Source organism: Bos javanicus, chromosome 18, assembly GCF_032452875.1.
Source record: "Bos javanicus breed banteng chromosome 18, ARS-OSU_banteng_1.0, whole genome shotgun sequence".
Taxonomy (NCBI): domain Eukaryota; kingdom Metazoa; phylum Chordata; class Mammalia; order Artiodactyla; family Bovidae; genus Bos; species Bos javanicus.
In genome coordinates, this window is record NC_083885.1 from 2,471,493 (window position 1) to 2,485,074 (window position 13,582).

Here is a 13,582-nt window from a genome sequence, read left to right on the forward strand (position 1 = left end):
GAGGACGGCTGGACAAGGGCTAAGTATTAAAAACTGGCAACTCTTCCTTGATCTGGATGCCTTCCCCCGCTCAAGCTGACTCTGCATCCTCTTGCCCTCTCTGCCGGCTGGAGCCACATCAGCAGCAGCACCCCCATCACACCACCCCGAGAAGACCAAATGGTCCTGCTCCCCTGCTTACCTAGGTGTGAGCTCCCAGCTCCCCCAGCTCCTGCGCTGCTCCTAAAGGGAACTGTGGGGCACTGAGAACTTTTCCACCTCCCCATCCGCTCCTTCACAAACCAAGGAAGTCCGTGTTTGGGGCTGAAAGTGCATTTCCCTGAGAAACCTCTTCTACTCTATATACACAGGCACACAGGTGAGAACCATTTGTCCTGATGGTGTAGTCTAGCAACTTCCAGATGAAATTTTCCCTCCATCTGATAAGTCCTCTTTATCTCAGAGATGGTGACGGTGCAGAATAGGGACAGCTGGGCGAACAATGGCAGGTGCTCCAAAGAGCAGCCTGATTCTTGTACGGCTGTGCAAGACACCACAGGCAGGACTGTGCAGCCTAGGGTTTCTCCCAAAGTGTGACTGTGGCAGAATTGTCGGAGTCCAGCCCAGATCCCCGAGCTGGGGTGTGCACTTGTCCTCCAGCCTTAGGGTGTTGGCTATTGAATGCTCACCCCTACATCCTTCTCCTGGCCTTGGGCAGCCACTATTGCTTTATCTGGAGATGCCTGGAAGGGTTGGCACCAGCCCCAGAGGCCGTCCGCGGCCAATGACTGCTCAGCTCTGTGGGAGTGTAACAGCCTGGCTCCCTTGTGTCTGGGTGCGTGTGGGAGGACACCTCTGTGACACATTTCACAGTCTAGAGCTCCCCTGGGCCCAGGCTGAGGCGATGCTCCATCAGAGCCTGTGTCTCTCCTTGGCTAACCCCCTGCCCTAGCCGCCATCCCTCATCACCTTATGAATTTCTTCTGAGACCTTTCTCTGCGTAAATCTCCTGCACAACAATCACCCTTTCAAATCCTGCTTCTGGAAAGCTTATCCAATAATACTGTCCTGCCCCATACCAGTCTTAGAGACAGATATGTAAGAAATAAGTTCCACAGTCAAATAAGTGGAAGTAACCCTGCAAATTCTGTTCCCTTTCTAAAGGACTAAAATGCATATTAAAGGTTCAGAGAGATCTTGCAATAAAGAAACCTGCTTAATTCTGTTAGTACTTACTTTCGCACATCCAAGCCAGTCAGATTAAGACTAAGTAGATTGGGAGTGAGAAGGGGATATTAGGAAGAATCATTTGATCAAGAATATTCTAAGACTAAGTCTATTCTGAGGCTGGCTTTGGGGTTTGGGTTCAGTTCAGTTGGAGATTAGAGGGAGGATTTGTTCTGTGTAACCATGGGGAAGCTCCCAGAGCAGTAGTCACCCAAGCCCAAGCTTAGACACAAATGATAAGACTAGGGCCAGCTCGAATCCCAGGGCCTGGGTGTAGAAGCGTCATCCCTCTTGCCCGGCTGGCTTGACTGCTGACTCCGAGCCGTGACTCCCGTCCCTTGCTCTATACAAGGACCGCTTGGGATGACCACCTCCCCTCCTTTCACTGCCAACTGGGAAGAGTACTGTTTGACGAAGGAGAACGTCTGGCTTTTTATCTTAACTGAAGATGTTCCAAAGCCAAATTGTGTCTAGGAGATTGGTTTGCCAGAGTTCATCTTTTCTCTTCTCCAAGAGGGTGTGAGGGAAATTATTCTCTATCAACAACAACGTGTTGGCAGGTCCACAGTGATGGGGAAAACATGAGATCAACGTGAGCACGGCAGAACTGGAAGATCAGACGATCACAAAAGGCACGGGGGAGGCCAGATGGAACCGGTCTCCTCTCCACTGACTGTCCCTGTTCCTGCCTCAGGCAATGCCAGGATGTGCTGCAGCCAGTGCGTGATCCTGAGCCGTCACAGTCCCCTTTCAAGGCCCTTCGTGTCCTTTCCACTCTGGATGCTTCCATCTGATTGGACGAAGTGTACTGCCTGGAGAATGTAGGGTCCAGCTGGGTGAGTGGTGAACCCAAGTGCCAAAGGCCCTCCTTCCAAGGGGTTCAAGGCTTCCCAGAGCGTCTGAGTGAGGTAGCTGGCTTTTCCGCCCAACCTCTAAGGCTACCATGAAAACGTCTAACCACTGAACCTCCAAATTGCTAACAAAAAGCCAAAGCACATTGAAAAGAGGAATCTGAAATGCCCGATTATCTGAGTATATAATTCCACTTAAGATGACAAAGTCAAAGATGAAACCTGCTTGAACAAGCCAGTTTAAATTTAACCAATAGTTGAAATGTCTCCAGATATTAAAAAGCCACAGAAACCAGTGGCTTGGATATAGGTCTGGAAAGAAATAAAATAGGGATTTCCATGGTTGTTCAGTGTCTAAGACTCCACTTTCCAATGCAGGGGACTTGGGTTTGATCCCTGGTTGGGGAACTAAGATCTCATATGCCTACTGAGCCCACACATTCTGGAGCCTGTGTGCCACAACTAGAGAGCCCATGCACTGCAACAAAGACCCAGCGTAGCCAAAATTAAAAAAAAAAAAAAAAGAAAGAAAGAAAATAGAAATAAACTTGATTGGAATACCAGCCTGTGGTGACTGGTGTACTAGCATAGCGAGCTTGAGTAGAACCAGAGCCTGAGTTTTGTAGATACTGAGTGATTAACTGCCTACAGTAGTCCTTGCAAAAGCCTAAGACCAAGAAGGTGGGAGTATGGGAGGAAGCCTGTGGTGTGTTCGTGGAAGGCTGTGTGCTTCTGAGTGGACTCGCGGTACAGACACAAGGCTGTGTGCACTTGAGGGGACTAAGGTGTGACCAGAGTGCCGCAGCGAAGACCTGATGCAACCAAATAAATAAAGCCATGTGAGCGCGAAGGCACATCCAGTGTGGCCCCCGAGTCTGTGCAGGTGTCTGAGGAAAGCGGTGATGTGGACAAGGAAGGCTCCAAGAGGACTTGTGTGGTGCATACGAGGGTGTGTGTGCTCAAGACAACAGGTGGCATGGAAGCAGAAAGCCGTTTGTTACGAGGACTTCCCTGGCGGTCTAATCTTTGACTCTGCACTTCAACTGCAGGGGGCATGGGAGTTCAATCTTTGGCTGGGAAACCAAGATCCCACATGCCTGGAGGTACAAAGAAAGCTGTTTGTTCCCAAGACGATATGTGGTGTAGACAGAGATGTGCCAACATGCGTCCCTGTGTGATGTGGGCATAAAAGTCCCTGAGGAGACTTTCTGTGTGGAGACTTGTGATGTGGACACAGAGGCTGTGTGTGTCTGAGGAAACTTGTAGTGAGACAAGAAAAAGGCTGTGTGTATGAGAGTACTAGCGATGCAGACACAGTAGAACACAGAAGGTGGTGTGCACCCAGCTGGAATTGCAGCGTGCGTACAGGAGACTCTGAGTGCCTGAGGAGACCTCTGGTGTGGTCACAGAAAGCTGTTTGCATCCAGCAGACTTTAGGTTTGGGCAAAGAAGCCTGGCATACCGCATTCCATAGGGTTGCAAAGAGTCAGACACAACTGAGCAACTGAAATGAACTGAAAGTAGGCTGTGTGTAACCCAGAAGACATGTAATGGAGACACAGAAGACTTGTGTACCTCAGAATTGCATGAACACAGCAAGCTGTCTGTACCCAAAACAATTTCTGCGTTGGACAAGAAGGCTGTGTGTATAGGAGGCAAGGAGGTAGAGTTTCTAAGCATCTGAGGTGACTTGTGGGGTCAACAAAGAAGGTTCTGGATACCTGAGACTGTGATATCCAGGCTGTGTAACACAGTAAGCTGTGTTACCCCCAGGGGACTCACACGCCAGGCAAGGCTGTGTGTGCCCAAAGGGGACAAGCGGTGAGGAGGCCAGAGCCGTGAGGGGCTTGTGGTGCTGACGCAGCAGGCTGTGTATGCCCAGGGGTCTAGTGGTATGGATTCAGGTCTAACAAAAGTAATACAGATAATAACAAACGTTGGTGAGAAGGTGAAGACCCATCATCTGCTGGCAGGAAAGTAAACCAGTATAGCCACTTTGGAAAACAGTCTGACAGTTCTTCACAATGTTAAACATGAAGTCACCAGATGACTCACATACTCAGGGAAAATGAAAATATATGTCCACAGAAAAACATCCACCTAAAGGAGATCAGTCCTGAATACTCACTGGAAGGACTGATGCTGAAGCTGAAGCTCCAATACTTTGGCCACCTGATGAGAAGAACTGACTCACTGGAAAAGACCCTGATGCTGGGAAAGACTGAAGGCAGGAGCAGAAGGGTCAACAGAGGATGAGATGGTTGGATGGCATCACCGACTCAGTGGACATGAGTTTGAGCAAGCTCCAGGAGTTGGTGATGGACAGGGAAGCCTGGCGTGCTGCAGTCCATGGGGTCGTAAAGAGTCAGACACGACTGAGTGACTAAACTGAAATGAAATATTCACAGAAGCATCATTCATAATAACCCCAAAGTAGAAACAACCCAATGTCCATCAGCTGATGAATGGATGAATGAAATGTGGTGCACCCATATTTGAAACATTATTCAGCCATAAAAAGAAATGGGATTCAGATATGTCCTACAAGAGATAAACCTTGAAAATGTCACGTTAAGTGAAAGAAGCCAATCACAAAAGACCACATGGAGCCTATTATACAGAGTGAAGTAAGTCAGAAAGGGAAACACCAATACAGTATATTAACGCATATATATGGAATTTAGAAAGACAGTAACAACAACCCTATATGCAAGACAGTAAAAGAGACACAGATGTAAAGAACAGACTTTTGGACTCTGTGGGAGAAACTGAGGGTGGGGTGACTTGAGATAATAGCATTGAAGCATGTATATTACCATATGTAAAATAGATGATCAGTGCAAGTTTGATGCATGAAGCAGGGCACTCAAAACCAGTGCTGTGGGACAACCCAGAGGGATGGGGTGGGGAGGGAGGTGGGAAGGGGGTTCAGGATGGGGGGAACACAGTTATACCCCTGGCTGATTCATGTGCATGTATGGCAAAACCCACAACAGTGAAGTAATTAGCCTCCAAGTAAAATTAATTTAGGAAAAAAAAAAACCCACGACTACATGAAATATATATGAAATGCTCACAATGGGTTAATCTATAAAGACAGAAGGGCTTCACTGATACTTCAGCTGGTAAAGAATCCACCTGCAGTGTGGGAGACCTGGGTTTGATCCCTGGGTTGGGAAGATCCCCTGGAGAAGAGAAATGCTACCCATCCCAGTATTCTAGCCTGGAGAATTCCATAAACTATACAGTCCATGGGGTCACAAAGACTTGGACATGACTGAGTGACTTTCACTTACCTACTTAACTTATAAAGACAGAGAGTAAACTGGTGGTTACCAGAAGCGGGGGAAACTGGGGGGTATCTGGAGTCTATTTGTTTCCGAGGGCTGCCATGATAATTACCGCAAACCTGAAGGCTTAAAACAACAGAAATGTACTTTCTTCCGGTTCAGGAGGCCAGAAGTCCAAAACCAAGTGTCGGCAAGTTCAGTCCCCTGTGGGGACTCTGAAGGAAAATCCTTCCACGCTGCTCTCCTGGCTTCTGGCCGCTGCTGGTGGCACAGGCGCTCCCGGCTGGCGGGGCTCTGTGCCTCAGCCCCACCCCCAGCTTCACACTGCGGCCTCTCTGTGTCTCTGCGTGGTCCTTTCCTCTCTCTTTTTTTTGTTTGTTTGTTTGTTAATTTAATTTTATTTTTAAACTTTACAATATTGTATTGGTTTTGCCAAATATTGAAATGAATCCGCCACAGGTATACACGTGTTCCCCATCCTGAACCCTCCTCCCTCCTCCCTCCCCATACCATCCCTCTGGGTCGTCCCACTGCACCAGCCCCAAGCATCCAGTGTCGTGCATCGAACCTGCACTGGCAACTTGTTCCATATATGATATTATACGTGTTTCAATGCCATTCTCCCAAATCATCCCACCCTCTCCCTCTCCCACAGAGTCCAAAAGACTGTTCTATACATCAGTGTTTCTTTTGCTGTCTCGTATACAGGGTTATTGTTACCATCTTTCTAAATTCCATATATATGCATTAGTATACTGTATTGGGGTTTTTCTTTCTGGCTTACTTCATTCTGTATGATAGGCTCCAGTTTCATCCACCTCATTAGAACTGCTTCAAATGTATTCTTTTTAATGGCTGAGTAATACTCCATTGTGTATATGTACCACTGCTTTCTTATCCATTCATCTGCTGATGGACATCTAGGTTGCTAACCCTAACCCAATGTTCATAGCAGCACTGTTTATAATAGCCTTTCCTCTCTCTTATAAAGACTCATCATTGGCTTTAAAAACCCTCATCCAGAATGATCGTATCTCATAATCCTTACTTTAATGACATCCACAAAGACCCTCATTCCAAATAAAGTCACTTTTAGAGATGCTTAATGGACATATCTTTATGGGCCACAATTCAACCCACACCTCGGGTGCTGGCAATGGGGTACAGGGTTCCTTTGGGACATAATAAAAACTAAATGTATGGATGTGACAGTTGGACTATAAAGAAAGCTGAGTGCTAAAAAATTGATGCTTTTGAACTGTGGTGTTGGAGAGGACTCTTGAGAGTCCCTTGGACTGCAAGGAGATCAAACCAGTTAGTCCTAAAGGAGATCAGTCCCGAATATTCACTGGAAGGACTGATACTCAAACTGAAGCTCCAATACTTTGGCCCCAATTTGAAGAACTGACTCACTGGAAAAGACCCTGATGCTGGGAAAGACTGAAGGCACGAGGAGAAGGGGACGACAGAGGATGAGATAGTTGGATGGCATCACCGACTCGATGGACTGGGAAAACTGGCATGCTGCAATCCATGAGGTCACAAAGAGACACAACTGAACGACTGAACTAAAAATCTAAATTCTAAAATTGATTGTGGTGATGGCTGCACGACTTTATGAATATACTGTAAGCCACTGTATACTTTAAATGGGTGAACTGTATGGTGTGTGACTTCTATCTCAGTAAAGTTATTATTTTGAAAAAAGAGTCGCAGGAAACTCCCAAGTGGTTGGGACTCTGCGCTTTCACTGCCAAGGGCCTGAGTTCAACCCCTGGTCAGGGAACTAAGGGCCCACAGTCCTTGCAGAGCAACCAAAAAGAGAGTCAGAGTGTGATAACACACCTGCTATTACTCAACTGTAAGAAATCTGTTTCTTCATAGATCCATGAATGATTCAAACAAATGAAGCATTGCCTCACTCCACACCTGTCTAGCACAGTAAGGCTCCTGAAAAACAGAGCTGAATATCCCACTCAAAAAGGGTTTTTGAAAGAGAAAATTGGTTGGTTAGCAATGTCATTTCAAAGTCCCCTGGAACTCAAAGATTATCACAGTAGCAGCTGAGTATGATTTCCCAAACCAAACTGAGTATTAAATCAGTGTAAATTTGTACTGTATTTTTAGAAAACATTGTTTAGATGTCCTTGAAAGGAGAACAACTTTTCCAGAATGTTTATCTACGACTCACTACATGACATAAATACTACGTACATCAGGCCAGATACTGAGATTAAGGTTCAGATATCAGAATATCCCTTACCTTGATTCAACCCTTTTCTGGAAAGCCAGGACTCGTGTGGCTGTCGGGTTTTCATAGAGCAGAGGTATATGATACTGTCTTCCATGCTTTCAGACTGGAGACGAAAGTTCTGAAGAGAGGAAAGCTCACAGTGAGTCTGTACCCTGGAAGCCCTTGCTGATGTCTGAAGAAACTGAGTACCACCTCAGACGCCACTCCTCCTTGAAAGCCTCCCTGACGCCTTGGGCACAGCTCTCCTCCCAGTGTACTCCAGTGATACCTGATACATTCCTCTCTGCATGGCCTGGTTCAGGATAATCATCAATGAATTGCTTAAGTATAAACCTAATAAAGTATGTTTTACAGAAAATTATGTGGAGGCCACCAAAGAAAACTTAAATTGTATAGTAGTCATACTGAAAAGATAAGGAGAAACAGGTGAAATTAATTTCAACAATATATTTTATTTAACCTAATATGCTTATGAACTGTGGTGTTGGAGAAGACTCTTGAGAGTCCCTTGGACAGCAAGGAGATCAAAGAGTCCATCCTAAAGGAAATCAGTCCTGAATATTCATTGGAAGGACTGTTCCTGAAGCTCCAATACTTTGGCCACCTGATGCAAAGAGCTGACTCATTAGAAAAGACCCTGATGCTGGGAAAGATTGAGGGCAGGAGGAGAAGGGGACGACAGAGGATGAGATGGTTGGATGGCATTACTGATACAATGGACATGAGTATGAGCAGGCTCTGGGAGATGGTGAAGGACAGGGAAGCCTGGTGTGCTACAGTCCATGGGGTTGCAGAGTCGGACACAACTGAGTGACTGAATAACAGCAACAACAGTATATCCCAAATATTATCAAGACAATATGCCATCACCATAGAAAACTTTAATGAGGTTTTCTGTTTGTTTTTTTTTTGGCTAGGCCATTCGGTATGCAGGATTTTAATTCCCTGACCAGGGAGGGGTTGAACCTGCACCTCCCGCAGTGAAACTGCAGAGTCTTTAACCACCTGACTGCCAGGGAGTTCCCCACAACAGCTATTTAACACAAACAAAGGCTGTAAGAAAGGTGTGTTTGAGGAAGAGTTCACCAGACGCAGAAGTTTGGGAAAGAGAACTGTGCAGTGTGAGAAGATAAAATCAGAGATGTGGGTGGGATCCTCGTAATCATGCGAGTCCAATAAATCAGGGCAGGGAGTTTGGAGTCTGTCCAAAGGGCAAAAGCACAGTGGGTTCTGTGACTCTGTCTCTCCCTCTGGCTTTCTTTGTCTCTCTGAAATAGAGAAAGTGAGTAGCACGTAGAGTCCTGAGGGGGCCTCTTGTCTCTTGGGGACCCCTGACTGGCACAGTATAAACAGAGTATAGAAGACAATCCAGCTAGGTTTGGGTTATCAAATAATTAATCAAGGAAAGAACAACTTCTTTGAACGCATACGTTCAGTTCAGTTCAGTTCAGTCTCTCAGTCACGTCCGACTCTTTTTGACCCCATGAACCATAGCACACCAGGCTTCCCTGTCCATCACCAAATCCCAGAGTCCACCCAAACCCATGCCCATTGAGTTGGTGATGCCATCTAACCGTCTCATCCTCTGTCTTCCCCTTCTCCTGCCTTCAATCTTTCCCAGCATCAGGGTCTTTTCAAATGACTCAGCTCTTCACATCATGTGACCAAAGTATTGGAGTTTCATAAGAGTAATATACAATTAACTGTTTTGATGTGCTGCTATAAAGGTGAACGTTTATACAAAATTTCAACAATTTTCCTGCACTCCAGCTTACACAGCTCATTTATCCAATTGCATTTCATGTGAAGTCTAAAGTCTACTTCGATGCCTTCTGGAGTATTATGGTGCTGATTAATGAGACTTAATTTTATAAAATACCTCTTGATGACAGCCTGAACTAAATCCTTTCAAGTGCTTTCCTAGTGTCTCTTGGCCTCTCATGAAAGGTGAAGAAGCCACACTAATCCTTGCTCTCAGTCGAAGTTGCAGGAAACAGGGACAGGATAATTTCCTGCAAGCGTGTCACCATGTGAGCTGAGTAACTGGTGACCTGGAGGGGCTCAGGGTTACTGTGCTTGAAAAGCAGTTGTTGAAGAGAAGCTTCAGAGGAGGCTGCAGACCTGCACCGCAGATTTAAGCAGAGGAATTTTCTTTTCTGATTATACTTTTAAGAATTTTTAAAATATTTTTTCAATTAAAATTTTTTTAGTTTTCTTTAAAAAATTCAGAATGACAATTAAAATTTAATTTTCAATAATGACAGTTATCCCATGCCTTGTCTTTGTCAGAGATTCCACTTTACAGCAAGTACATCTGGCAAGTTACAAGAAGAATTTAAGTGGAAAACTATTCCGTCCCACCTCCCTTTCTGTGATTCTTATCCTCATTCTTATCCTACTTCCCACTTTTAGTCCATCCTTCTTAAGATATGTTGACAGCTTATGGGATTTCATTTATTCACTCAACAAACAGTTAGTAAAGCACTACCCTTATCTTTGGCTATACAAAGCTGTCTGTGTTAGTCATGATTCTTGGGTATAAGCAGCAGAAACCAACTCAACACACAGGAAAAGAATATTCTGGAAGAAACAGATGGGAGGGAGGAAACCTAGGTATGGGAAATGGACAGGAAATAAGGCAGTGGTGGAGGGCCAGCAAGCAGGAAGACACAATCATTTTCAGCAGAACCACTGCTCAGGTTCCACCACCACAGAAGACCACTATGGCTGTGAACAAGGCCTAACCATCTCACCTTCTTTGTGCTGTTAGTTCGAGACTCTGTGTTGCAGGTGGGAGAAGTGATTGGCCAAGCCAGGTCCCGTGTCCACGCTCTAATATCTGGAGAAAAAGAAAGGGTGTTTCTTTTACGCTTTCACAGGGGAGGTAAACTCTACAAAGGCAACACGAGGGGGAGCTCAAAAATAGGAAGGAATGTGGCAGCCAAAAGCAACTACACACTTCAGTACATAAGGCACTGACTTTGTCCTTAAGAAGCCCTCAGTCTTGAAGGAAAGACACACAATAAACAGATGAAACTCAACACAGAATAATAAACAGAGACATGATCAAGAAAAAGTGCAGTGCCAAGGCTCGGAGCACAGACTGCGGACACGTGGCTACCTCTTGGTTCTGCTGGGTGTAAGCTGCATGACCTTGAAAAGGTGTTTAACCTCCTGTTGCCTCGTCACTTGCAAAGAAAAGTTAATATTAGTAATCTCTTCAGAGGACTGCTATGAAATAAAGCATGCAAAGCAATCAGCATAGCGCCTGGTACACAGTAACACTTCAGTACATGTTAGCAATGATTATTACTATAAAGGGCAACTGGGACTCTATTAGAATTGGCAAAAAGTCCATCATTCACTCATATAAAATGCCGAACTATGGGCTCTATCTGTTCCAGAAAATGGATTCATTTTACTTTTGTCTTTGGGAGCAGATAGCCTAAAACAGGGACATAAATTGTCATCATATCTTTTCATCTTTTCCCCAGTTCCTCATTTAATATATAGAAAAATGCGTTGGGTAGGGTGGAGACAACTCATAATGTTTGCATCAGATTCTTGAAAGGTTTAACACTAGGGGCCTCCACACTACAAGGAAGGTATGCAAAAAGAGCTTTTAAGAATGATTATGCTGAGAGAGGAACTGGAATTGCATACATACACCTGAATATGGAACCAGAGGAACCAGAGATCAAATTGCCAACATCTGTTAGATCATCGAAAAAGCAAGAGAATACCAGAAAAACGCCTACTTCTGCTTTATTGATTATGCCAAAGCCTTTGACTGTGTCAGTCAGTCAGTCAGTTCAGTCGCTCAGTCATGTCCGACTCTTTGCGACCCCATGTGTGGATCACAACAAACTGTGGAAAATTCTTCAAGAGGTAGGAATACCAGAACACCTTACCTACCTCCTGAGAAATATGTATGCAGGTCAAGAAGCAACAGTTAGAATCAGACATGGAACAACAGACTGGTTCCAAATTGGGCAAGGAGTACGTCAAGGCTGTTTATTGTCATCCTGCCTATTTAACTTATATGCAGAGTACATCTTGAGAAACGCTGGGCTGGAAGAAGCACAAGCTGGAATCAAGATTGCCAGGAGAAATATCAATTACCTCAGATATGCAGATGACACCACCCTTATGGCAGAAAGTGAAGAGGAACTGAAGAGTCTCTTGATGAAAGTGAAAGAGGAGAGTGAAAAAGCTGGCTTAAAATTCAACATTCAGAAAACTAAGATCATGGCATCTGATCCCATCATTTCACGGCAAATAGATGGGGAAACAATGGAAACAGTGACAGACTTTATTTTCTTGGGCTCCAAAATCACTGTAGACAGCAACTGCAGCCATGAAATTAAAAAACATTTGCTCCTTGGAAGAAAAGCTATGACCAACTTAGACAGCATATTAAAAAGCAGAGACATTACTTTGACAACAAAGGTCCATCCAGTCAAAGCTATGGTTTTTCCAGTAGTCATGTATGGATGTGAGAGTCGGACTATAAAGAAAGCTGAGCATCGAAGAATTGATGCTTTTGAACTGTGGTGTTGGAGAAGACTCTTGAGAGTCCCTTGGACTGCAAGGAGATCTAACCAGTCCATCCTAAAGGAAATCAGTCCTGAATATTCATTGGAAGGAATGATGCTGAAGCTGAAACTACAATTTTGGGGGCACTTGATGCAAAGAACTGACTCATTGGAAAAGACTCAGATGCTGGGAAAGATTGAAAGCAGGAGAAGGGGATGACAGAGGATATGATTAGATGGCGTCACCGACTTGGTGGACATGAATTTGAGCAAGCTCCGGGAGTTGGTGATGGACATGGAAGCCTGGCATGCTGCAGTCCATGGTGTCGCAAAGAGTTGGACACGACTAAGTGACTGAACTGAACTGATCTGAGCTGAATATGGATGTCCAAAGAGGCTGGCTGAAGTTTCAAAAATATTACCACCTTTCCCTGGCCCTCTACCCATTGTCCTGCCATTAACTAATATTCTGGGATTGTTTAAGCAATGAGTGTTTCTCCTGATGGTTCTGCAGGCTTGTCATTTGATCTCTGCCAAGTCAGAGAAGTTTTGCACCTCTTGGTTTCATTCTCCAAAGCAGTGCTGTCCACTAGAACTTTCTGTGAGGATGGAAATGTTCTATATCTAACATGTGGCCTCTAATTAGTGAGCATTTGAACGATGGCTACTATGACTGAGATACCAAATTTTTAATTTTGATTATTTTTAAAGATATAGACAATGTGGCTAATAGCTACCACATGGTTAATTCCATGTGTTCAACTTGACTGGGTTAAGAGATACCCGAAGAACTGGTAAAGTATGATTTCTGGGTGTGTCTTTATAAGAGGGTTTCTGGATGAGATCAGCATTTGAATCAGCACATTGAGTATAAAAGATCATCCGTACCAACATGCTGCTGCTGCTGCTACCAAGTCGCTTCAGTCACGTCCGACTCTGTGCGACCCCATAGACGGCAGGCTCCTCTGTCCCTGGGATTCTCCAGGCAAGAATACTGGTGTGCGTTGCCATTTCCTTCACCAACATGAGTGATTAGCAAATAGAACAAAACAAGCAGAGCAAGGGTGAGTGACAGCACTGCCTTGAGGGTTTTAGAGCAAGACTCTGACATCCTCCACTTTTAACTACCCTCCTTTAGAGAAAGAGCTCTCGGCTGCTACTGAGACTTAATGCAGACCGAACACTTGACTGTGGGTCACCAAGTTACCACATAACCTGAGTAGTCCATCATAAAATGGAGGTTATTAATATCTGGCCCACCATGCCATGATGATGGGTGTGCATAGCAACACTCCATCATCAAATGTAAGTGATACATAAATGATCTGTCCTAAACAGGCCCTGAAGGCACAAGTAGGTTACATGACAAAGCGGCCCAAATGCCTGTGGTCCCCATCGCTGCGACATTGTCTTGTCTCTCCCAGCCTGTGCTTCATGGTTTCACGG

The 13,582-nt window shown here is 45.0% G+C and overlaps 1 protein-coding gene across 1 annotated transcript in view; it reads right to left on the bottom strand.

Moving 5' to 3' along the window:
* Positions 1 to 10,424: 10,424 nt before the first annotated feature.
* Positions 10,425 to 13,582, bottom strand: part of WDR59 (WD repeat domain 59) — a 106,667-nt gene continuing 103,509 nt past the window's right edge. Inside the window, exon 28 of the transcript XR_009730677.1 lies at positions 10,425 to 10,440. The gene's annotated coding sequence lies outside the window, so the exon portion shown is untranslated. The remainder of the gene's footprint in view (positions 10,441 to 13,582) is intronic.